This window comes from Alexandromys fortis, unplaced genomic scaffold (assembly GCF_014885135.2).
Source record: "Alexandromys fortis isolate MF-2015 unplaced genomic scaffold, M_Fortis_MF-2015_v1.1 scaffold_111, whole genome shotgun sequence".
In the NCBI taxonomy this organism is placed as follows: Eukaryota; Metazoa; Chordata; class Mammalia; order Rodentia; family Cricetidae; genus Alexandromys; species Alexandromys fortis.
Genome location: NW_026067996.1, coordinates 13,669 through 25,127, shown reverse-complemented (window position 1 = coordinate 25,127; position 11,459 = coordinate 13,669). Strand labels below are relative to the sequence as shown.

Here is an 11,459-nt window from a genome sequence, read left to right as displayed (position 1 = left end):
ACATTTTGGATAAAAAAAAAAAAAGAAGAAGTGCTCCTGGATAGTAAAGAATTACAGATTCACGATAGGACAGATTCAGACATAAAAGACCTCTAAATGGGTCATAGTGTTAGATGGGTGTATGGAAGCTTGGGAGAGAAAAAAAATAATATAGAGAATAAAGTTGATGCCTTAAATTAAAGTTAATGCCTTAAAAATAAAGGGTAAAGTCTTAAAGAGACAGAGTACAGATAGTTATAGATTAAAAAAATAAAGAAAAATAAGCCACATAAAAATGGAAAATTCACAGAGTTTTGATTCTGTATACTATTGTGTTTTCTTTAAATTTTTTGACTGTGAAGGAGCTAAATACAGAGAGACATTTCATTGTGTGGTCTGCTAAGCTGAACAGGCATATATGTTCTAAAGTTATCATGACTTACGAATTTGGGTCTAAGGATATGATGATTTGGAAAAGAAGTTCTTCTTTTGTTTTCACAGAAGATGAGACCCTGTGGATAGCTTCTAGACCAATATGGTATGATAGACCATGCCCTCCTGGAAGGTTGCTATGAACACCCTCAAAAACTTACTTTGCTCAACTGCTGACTGAGATGAACCTGGCTCACAGGATACACCACGAAAGACTGATTAACAGTGCCCCCATACAGCACAAAGCAGTTTGGAGAAAAATAACTATGTCCATATTTCCAAATATTGTTTATAAATGTTCTTTTACATTTAAATGGGGATATGAAATAGATATGGACAATTTGCATTGATACGAATCTTGGTTTACTGATACTTGTTATATGTATATGTATTGCTGATCTTGATTAAGGTATTGTGATTGTATAGTTCATTTAAAAAATGTAATGGATAATTAGGAAATATAGGTTGTTAATGGATAATTGATAATAATCAAGCCTGTAGTCATGTTAGTTAGATTTTCTAGATATAGAGAGATATACTTCAGTTAGATAGGCATTATTCATATCTTTCAAATACTACAGAATATGGCATTTAATGTTTTAATAACTTAGGGCTTTTCATGACAATGAGACACGGCTGTGCCTAGCAGCACATATCAACTTCAAGAGGAAGATGGGCATCGAAGAGGCTCCTTATGGAGTTTGATAGCCATTTGGGCAAGAAACTTCTCTTGCCTGAACTGTTGCATAAACTGGACACAAAGAACCTGCAGAGAGAGGACTGCTGAACTTGCCTAAAGGTAAGATGATCCTTCGGGATTCCTGATTCATGAAAGAGTCTGTGAGACATTCTGTAGGATACAAAAGAAAGTGACTGAACTGTCCTTGAAATTTCCTACTTCATAGAAAAGTCTTCTGGATACTATGGGCCTGTAGGCCGAAGATGGATGCCCCAATGGTACAGAAGAACTATGGGTGACTGTCCAGGCAGGAGATGTCTCTGTCATTTCTACAGTTTGGAAGTTGCTTATTTCTTGTTTACTTAGGTAATATTATATCCATCTGGAATATTTGATGGAGTTAAATAATATAAAGTTATTATTATAGTTTCCTTAGTTATGATAAAAGATAAAATAGATATAAATATTTTAACTGTAATTCTTGCCTGATAACTGTTTTGTTATATGTAATTTTACTATGTTAAAGTAAAAGCCTTTCTTTTTTGTTTAAACAGAAAAGGGGAAATGGTGTAGGAGGTCCTTCTGTATTTCTGTTGTTTTCATTGGTTAAATAAAGAAGCTGCCTTGGTCTTTTGATAGGGCAGTACTTAGATAGGCGGGGAAGACAGAACAGAATGCTGGGAGAAAGGAGGCAGAGACTGAGAACTGCCTCCATGAAGCTGCTGAATCTTTCCCGGTAAGCCACGACCTCATGGTATTATACAGATTATTAGAAATGGGTTGAATCAAGATGTGAGAGTTATCCAAGAAGAGGCTAGAGCTAATGGACCAGGCAGCAATTTAATTAATACAGTTTCCGTGTGGTTATTTCAGGGGATAAGCTAGCTGGGGGGCGGGACGTGGACCCGCCATTCACCCTACAACAGTGCTCACAGGCAGATGGAGCCTAGCTGAGGTTGAGACCATGCCTGAGCTGGACTCCAGTCCCTGAGGAGCAGGAATCGCCAGCCTCATCCACATGGATAATGACAAGAAGAGGCTGAGCTTCGTCTGAGTGGAGCAATATGCACTGTGTGTCCATCTCCTGTGCAGACCTGGTGCCCCATTCCTGCACTATGGACTCAGGAGAGGGAGGCAGGAGCATAATTAGTTCAAGAGCAGCCTGAGACACAGAGACCCTGTCAAGAAAAGCAGCCATTTTAGGGAGACCCTCAAATAGTCAGGTATTAGAATGAGTTAACAGCACATTAATGATTGAGAGCAAATGTATTTAGTGCTGTTTCCATTCCACATCACCAGAAGGATCAAGTGACCTTTTCTTTTGCCTACATTAGACCAGCTGCTTACACAACTTGTCTAACTGCTTCACACCAGCTTCGCACACTTTTCTTTCATCTCACCCAGCACTGCATCCTGTCTCCTGGACAATAAAGGATGGTGCAGGTTCCTCCCCGCTGCTGTGTGCTGTTTCCATGTGGGCTCATTCCTGTTTTGCCTCACAGCCTCTGGTTCCTTCATCTCAGTTTCCATCTTTGTTGAAAGCACTTTAACTGGTTTATAGGATGACACAATCTCAGCTTCAAGTTGTAGTCCTGTACATAATGCAGTTTTACTGAAGGAGACAATGCCTCTCCTAAAAACTCTAATTTACATCATTCCTTTTTTCTTTTTTATATAGAATTTTTAATACAATCTCTTCTCATTTTACATAGGCATCGATGTTTTATGGTCTGTAGAGGTCAGAGTTTAACCTGTCATACTGGTCCAGACTTTCCATTTGGTTGAAGGCTGAGACTCTTGTCATCTCAATGATGTGAGCCAGGCTAGCTACAGTGGTGCATCTGGGAATTCCCTCCCTTCTATCAGAGCCTGGTTTTCATCAGGGTATGAATTAGCACTGAGCAGCTGATGGTGCTAGCGTCTCAGCACATTCCATCAGGGCCTCAGCGAGGATCCATGATTGGGTCCTCTAGAGCGACTACTAGAGCAGACTACTAGAGGGGGAACGAGTGGCCAAGGCCCCGACTGATTCAATGAGCCCATAGCCCTAGCACACCCCTTGAGCATCCTGGCTCTGGGTTCAGAGCCAGGGAAAGAAACACAACCTGAAAAATGGAGCTAGAGTCTGGGGAAAATCACTTATTGGCCCCAGCTGAGATTCCAGACCTGGCTGTCCCTAAAATCTTCCTACAGGATCTTCTGGGTTGACCAGTTCAGAGGCCTGCTTCTTCCAATCTGTGACCCCCACATCTAGGCATGGAGGGGTTCTGAAATCAGAGCTCAAAGGCCTTTATAGGCAACCCAGACTTCATGAGCATCTGACTGTGACCAGCAGATTGACACCTGTCTATATGAAGCAAAGTAAGACATTCAGTCCCAAGCTCTATCGGTAAAAGAAAACAGTACCTTTGAGAAGTGAAATTGGCTATAGCTAACACCAGCACTGGCCTGAGGAATGAGCATGGTGGGTATGATGTGCCTAAGCTGCCTGTGCGGCCTGTACTAGCTCACCAGACTCGGTCTGATATCTCTAATGCCAGCTCCTCCATTGGCTGATTGTCTCTGGATGGTGCTCCTACACCAAACTTAAATGAGGGTTCCCAAGTTTCTGAGCACCCCTAAACTATTCCCTTGGAGCGCCAACTCTGAATGGAAAGCAAGTATCTATGTGCAAGGTGGAGGTTCCACTGCTAACTTGGCTGCACTGCCCCTTCACCACAGCTCTCCAGGAATTAGATTTTTACATTTGCCATGCCAGCACAGCAATTGTCGTTCTTCTGAGTGAGGGACGCCGGGATTAACACACAAACAACTTCAGGTCTACAGACAAGCCCTTTATTCACTCTAATGACTGGCGCCCTGCTTCTCTGGTCTTCAGCATTAACCCGTATATATACCTCTGAGTTTTTATTATTAATACCAATTAGAATTCATACTGCAAGTGTTCTTGTCTTTGCCTGTCTTTCTTATCCATCTAGAAAAAGTCTCTCACTAAAACCACATCCAGCCTATTGAGTACCAGATCCCGAGGATGCTGCTATCTCTATATCCTGTTGTTATAGGTGCTTATGCATGGCCTCATTGCTTTGTGTAAGCTGCGATATTACACTCTGGTCACTGTCCTCTCACACATGGACAAGAAAAGGCCAATGATATCCTTTTCAGTGCTGATGAACACAAAAGGACTGACTGAGGCATAGCTATGGCCCACAAGCAGCAGGATAAGGTAGAATATTGGATCATCCTTGAATATATGCCTTGAGAATATCATAAAGCTATCCAAGATACACATGAGCACAAAGAAGCACAAGAGCAGCAGGATGGTCCGGGAGGCCCTTTGCTCTGGTGATGCTTTTGGAGGAAAGTTGGTGATGTGAAGATGCTGGACCTGCTACTTGTGTCTGCACAGGAGAATCAGCATGTACCTGCTGGAGAGGAACATGATACCCATAACGACAACTTCCCTGAAGAAGATCAATGAGGACATTATGTATTTTATTGGGAAACTTAAATGTACAAGAGAGCAGGATTCAGTAACATACAGTAGGTGGTCTGAGGTCACATTAGGGGTCTTAACCATGGAGATGAAAAGGTAAGTGGAAAAAGATGAATAGAAGGAACAAAGGGCAAACAAGGACCATAACTTGTGACATGGGGATAATTTTCTTTTGAAATTTACTAAACAGGAGTTTCTGGGGCTGAGAGTGATGGCCTGGAGCACACTCAGCAAGCAGGTGGCACAAACAGAGAGACCCCTCAAAAATCTGTATAAGAAGAGAAGAGATTAACATGTGATTTCGTCCCATCCATGATGAAACATGAACATATCAGTAGCTATGATGCTCGCAACCACCAGCAACAGAAGGTGGATTACAGCCAAGAAGCCAACAGGTAAGTCAATGAGTCTGGGCTTGTGCTCACTACTGAGTGTGAGGATGTGGAAGAGGAGAAGGACACTGTTGCCTGAGATCCCAATGCTTATCTCAGAGAAGACAGTGTTTCTAAAGTTAGTATATGTGTACAGCTTTCTGTTCTGACTCATCTTATGTGGTCAAGAAGCACAGAGTAAACCTTGTGGGGGAAAAGAAAGAGACCACTCATTCAAGACAGCCTTGACCGTGAATCTGAACCAATGCTATCACCTTGGGAATACAGGACCAGTTGAGCTGAGTTCATCATTTTCCATTGGAATCCTCTATGTCAGCTCACCCCAACCTCAGAAAACACTGTTTGTCCCCATTGTCCTAGTGCTTTCCCAGTGTCGTGTTTCTCTGTCGTTTGTGAGGCTCCCTTGCACATGAGTATTCATGGAAACCAACAACTGTGCATCACAGCACACACTGCTGTCCCGACTGCTGCTGTGAGAGCATCCCTATTAACTGTCCTGTCCTCCACTGCAGAGTTCTCATCGCCGGGGACACAAGCAGCTGGTTGTGGTGAATTCGAATGAGGAAGACTACAAAAACTAGAAATGCCACCTACACAGGACAGAACTTCCATGGGCTTGCCAAGGACAGGGTCCTTTATTTCAGTGCCCTCTTTGTTCTGCTCCTTTACTACCAAATATTCTTAATAAAGTTTTATTACAAATGTTGAGAATTGTGATCCTTAATAGACTACTTCAAATTCTCCTCATGACCTTCAATTTTCTCAGAGTATAGATTTAAGGACTCTGAGGCTGAGTTCCAGACACTTCCTCTAGATCATGTGGATAGACATGTTTCTGTGTCTAGAATACATCATGAGTGACATGCAATGAAGTCTACACACCCGTCATGAAGTGTGTCCCGCACATGATGGTTTCTGTGAAGTGTTGGCTGATGCCTTTCTCATGTATGCCTTATGCGTGTAGTATTGGAGAGTGAAGTCAGTTCTGTTAATGCCTGTTCAGCTCCGTCCCTGCCTGAAATGAAAAGACAGAAATGAGGGAAGAAAGTGAGGGCAATGTAACATCTGCACAAACCTCTACAACGCTCCAATTTGCTTTTCCTTTTTGAATCCTGGTGTTTCTCTGCTCACCGTGACCGTGTTTCAGTACAAGCAAGCTTTTGGTCACTATCACATATTAGCCACACAGAGGTTCTAATTTTTCCTCATTTAGTATGAGAATTCAGAGTGACTCTATGTGAATTCAAACAGAACTACCATTACAGTAGCTTCAGGGCCATTCCATCATGTGGTTTCAGAGGAAGGAAAAGCACCCAAGCCAACATGAAAGGTGAACTCCTTAGGAATCTGACGTCATCTCTCCTGCAAGTGAGTGCTGTTATTTCTCCAGATTCAAAGGTCATGAGTCTAAAATTTCTACCAGGAAGGTTGTGAAATGGTAGGCTGGTAGAATGTCTCTAATAGAACACATGTGTTTGATTTCATGTTGCATCATCCATACAAAGCAAGTGATGCAACCAACAAAGATATGTGTGGTGGTGCACGCGGGTAGGGTCATCTTAAGGGGTAGAGACAGGAGGATCACAACTTTAGACAATGGATATGAAACATTGATCCTGAGTCAATACTCCGAACCATTGTAAGGTAGAGAGAGAACCGACTCGACAATGTTTTTCTAGCACACATGAGAGCACTAATATTTTATAGTTTGTCAGGGGTGATGGCATTAAGACAAATGTCATTTTAAAATTAAGGTTATAAGATGAAGCTAATGGATAATAATTTAGACCATGTGACCATAGAATTTGATATTAAGGGGAAGAAACCATATTAAAATCCATAAACATACATGTTCATTTAAGAATACAGAATTGTGATAATTGGCAAAAATATTTTTAAAGACAATATCCAAATATAAAAATTCTATAGTATCACAAGAAGAGTTAATCAATTTGCCGAATAAAGAGACTGGGTATTTTATATAGCAATAGTGTTTCGGGTGAATAGTTTTATTAAATTATTTCCACTCAACTGGGAATGTTCCTATAACATATAAATGTATTTCTTAGGTTCCAATCAATGGAGGACAAGGGAAAGAGGAGAAATTTCAATTTTCCCAAAGTAAAGAAAAGAAAAATAATTTTCTGTACACATGTGTTGTGTACAGAATGGATTCTCTTTTGATGAACCTGGGGAAATCACAGTGAAGTGGCAATAAAGATTCCATGAGCCTCCAAGTGGTGCCACGTAACACACGGTCACCAGTCCATGATGACCTCTGTAGACTTACAGAATGAATGCTGTGAGTGCAAGCATGTGTGTGTTTGTGTGTTGAAATACATGCAGTTCATGTTAAATAACACATGCACTGAAACACTCTAAAAGATGAGTTTGAAGGGGCCGGAGAATAACATCAAGGATAAGAGGACTTGTTGAGGAAGCAGAAGATCTGAGTGTGGGTCTCAACAACCACATAAAAAGACTAAAAAGACTATCATGGGAGCTGGAGAGAAGACTCAGCAGTTAAGAGCACATACTGCTCTAGCAGAGAACATAGGATTAGTTCCCAGTATCTACATCAAGAAGCTTACAACTGCTTCTGACTTCATCTTCAGGGGATCTGATGCCTTACTGTGGACAGAGATCATCATATTCTCTCTGTGCTGTATAGTTAGTTGTCTGCAGCTTCTCCATGGTCTCCTCTGCTGACATTTCTTAACTTCTAAAGTCTGGGCAGAGACCAACACCACCAGTTGGCAACTTCTGAAGATGAACTGAGGAAGAAAAATATATGAAAAATCTTGGTTATATACTTTGTTGTAGAGAGACAATATTCTCTAAGAGATGAAATTGGGGATTGACTCATTTCAAAAAATCTTGAAATTATTTTAATTACCCTATCTACGGAAGTCATTTATAATACTCATATCTGGGATATGACAAGCACAGATGCTAAGAGGGTTTGTAAATGAAATGTAAAAAGAAAACATCGATTCTCTTATCTTACATATTAAAAGTACACACACATGGAACATGAATGCTGACACAGCTAGTGAACATGAAATTGTACACTCAAAAAAGGAATACAGGCTTAAGATTAATGCAATGTAATTGCAAGATTCTAAATTACAGAAATAACAATCCTTCACTGCAAATCCCTCATTTGTGCAGTACACAGTCCCCGGTGCTGAGGGGCTGCCAGAGCTCAGCATCTCCTGCAGATGCTGAAAACCTCCCTGAGCCACACTGCTCTTCCTCTACAGCCTGCTTAGGTCACAACCACCTTCTGAATCTGCACTGTGTACAGAGCACTTACCCAGATGGACATGACAGGGTAATTCTCTGCCTGAGGAGATCTGCATAGGCAGAGTTTTCTTGATATTTTAAAGGTTCTCTCGCATCACCTTGCTAAACACCATTCCATCGGGTAATACGCAGTCTGGTCCGGACGCTCTGACTCACTCAAAGTGTAGACAGGACATGGAACAAACCTCTGGTTTTTCTCTTTCCACTCAACTCCAGGTGTGAATGGGTTCATGTTCGTGACAGTGCCTCAGAATTTTGCTGGGTGAATTGTGCCTCTGTCTGTGCTAAGCTGTGTGAATTGTTTCACTCAGTATATGCTCACCTGTGTGAAGTGTGCCTCTGAGTGTGTTCAGCTTGTGAAATGTTTGGGTAAGTGTGTTCATCTGTGTGAAGGATGTCTCTGAGTGTGTGTTGGGTTGTATGATGTGTGCCTCTAAGTGTGTTAAGTTATGTGAACTGTGTCTAAGTGTGTTGGTCTGTATGAAGTGTGCCTCTGAATGCGTTAATCTGTGTGAAGCGTGCCTCTTAGTGTGTTCAGCTATGTGTGACTGTTTGTGTTCCCCTGCATGAAGTATGTCTGTGAAGAGGTCCTAGATACAAATATGTAGGCGCACTAGAATCTGACAGTTCTCGCTGACTTGTATTGATGTTGCAGCTAAGTAATTATCTATGTCTAATTCAATATTTAAATTTGCATGTTTTGACACCGTAAAAAGTAATTTGTCTTTTGTCTCTATCAGTTTGACTCCTTTAAGCTCTGTCTTTTGTTAGTAATTCACTGAGATGTGGACTCATGTCTCTCACTGGCATTGTAAGATGTTGAAACTGTACCTCGTATACCAAAACTAACATTCTTTAGTATTGGGAAGTGTAACATGAAGGGGCCTGCTAGTTTGTTGGGGCTTTCTCGCCATTCTGTAACAGGTTTTTGTCACACCTGGTACCTCAAAGAAAATCACACATAGGTCTCCCTAAATTATAAACTGATTGGCCCATTAGCTCTATCCTTTCACTGGCTTACTCTCACATCTTTGTTAACCCATTATTCTGATTTATGTTAGTCATGTGGCTAAGTACCTTTTTTCAGTGAAACAGCTCACATCCTGCTGCTTTGGTGGTCTGGGCTGGAGTGGGAGTAATCAGCTTCCTTCTTCCCAGAATTCTCCTGTTCTCATTAAATCATTTCTACTTCCTGTCTGGTTTTCCTGTCTATATACCCTGCCTGGCCAAGCAGCATTTATTTATAACATGATTGACAAAATACAGACTATTCTCCCTCAGGGAAGCCATGTCTTGGCACCTCTAGACAGTGGCTCTCTTACCTTTGACTACGACTATTTTAAATAAAGTTATATGAGCATCATTGTGCAAATAGCAGTATGGTCATCTGCATATAGTTTTTTACTCCATGTGTATGTTTTTACTTGATCGTATAATAATTTATTCTCAAAACAATATGTGGTTATGTAACTTTTCAAAATATAAACAACTGTAGCAATTGAATTATTGAAACTGTCATAAGCTCTCACATATTTAAAGTACTGGACTGTGCTGTAGAAGTAGAGGTGGGCTACCTACCCGCCGTCAGGCTCCTGACCACTGGCTAGCTTTATCCAAAATCATGACATGGAAACTGTATTCTTTTAAACACTGCATGGTCTATTGGTTCCAGACTCTTATTGGCTAATTCTCACATCTTGATTTAACCCATATTTAGTAATCTGTGTAGCACCACGAGGTGGTGGCTTCCCAGGAAAGATCTTAACCTCCATCCTTCTCAGACAGGAAAGCTTTGGCGTTTGCCTCGTTGCCGTCTTTTCAGCATTCTGTCCTGTCTACTCGGCCTACCTATTTTCTGACTATCATGCCGAGCAGTTTTCTTTATTAATTAATCAATGAAAGCAACAGATAGATAGAAGACCCACCTACATCATTTCCCCTTTTTCTGTTTAAACAAAAAAGAAAGGCTTTCACTTTAACATAGTAAAATAACAAAACAGTTATCAAGCAAGAATTACAGTTACAATATTTATATCTATTTGTCTTTTATCATAACTAAGGAAAACTATTACTATCTATCCATTCTTCAACTCCATTAAAGACTCCAGATGGATATAATATTACCTAAGTAAACAAGAAATAAGCAACTTCCAAACTCTAGAAATGACAGAGATATCTCATTGTCTGGACAGTTATCCAAAGTTTTTTTTTTTTTTTCTGTTGGGGGGTTCATTTTCAGGATTCAGGCCCACAGTATCCAGCAGACATTTTCATGAAGCAGGAAAATTCAAAGGCAGTCAGTCACTATCTGCTGTGTCCTGGAGAATGTCTCACAGATTCTTTCATGAGTTAGGAACCCGGAAAGACCATATCACCTTTAAGAAATTTCAGCAGTCCTCTTTGTGGGTTCCTTGTGTCCAGTGTGTGCATCAATCCAGGCAAGAGCAGTTTCTTGCCCAAATGGCTACCAAACTCCATAAAAAGCCTCTTGGTGCCCATCTTCCTCTTGAAGTAGCTAGTGCTGCCAGTGGCAGACGTTTCTCATTGTCATGAAAATCCCTAAGTTATTAAAACATTTAAAAGGCCATATTCTGCAGTCTTGGAAAGCTATAAAGAATGCCTATCTGAAATATATCTATGCACATCTAGAAAATCTAACTAACATGACTACAAACTTGACTATTATCGATGATTATCTATTAACCTAAATTTCTTAATTATACATTACATTTTTAAATTAACTATACAATCACATACCTTAATCAAGATCAGAAATACATATACATATAACAAAATTGACCTTAAAATCCATACCAATGCAAATTATTCATATCTATATCATATCCCCTTTAAGTGTAAAAGAACATTTATAAACAATATTTGGGAATATGGGCGCAGTTATTTCTCTCTGAACTGCTTCGTGCTGAATGGGGGCGCTGTTAATCAGATCTTTCATGGTGTAACCTGTGTGCCAGGTTCATCTACTCGGAAGTTGAGTGAAATAATTTTTTGAGAGCGTTTACAGTATCCTTTCAGGAGGGCATGGTCTAAAATACCATATTGGAATAGAAGCAATTTACAGGGTCTCATCCTCTGTGAAAACAAAAGAAGACCCTCTCCAAAGCATCATATCCTTAGATCCAAATTCTGAAGTCAAGATACCTTTAGAACATAT

At 40.5% G+C, this 11,459-nt stretch overlaps 1 pseudogene; it reads right to left on the bottom strand.

The window, feature by feature from the left end:
- The window catches only part of LOC126512494 (vomeronasal type-1 receptor 44-like), a 27,416-nt pseudogene extending 22,875 nt beyond the window's left edge, over positions 1 to 4,541 (bottom strand).
- Between the last annotated feature and the right edge of the window lie 6,918 nt (positions 4,542 to 11,459).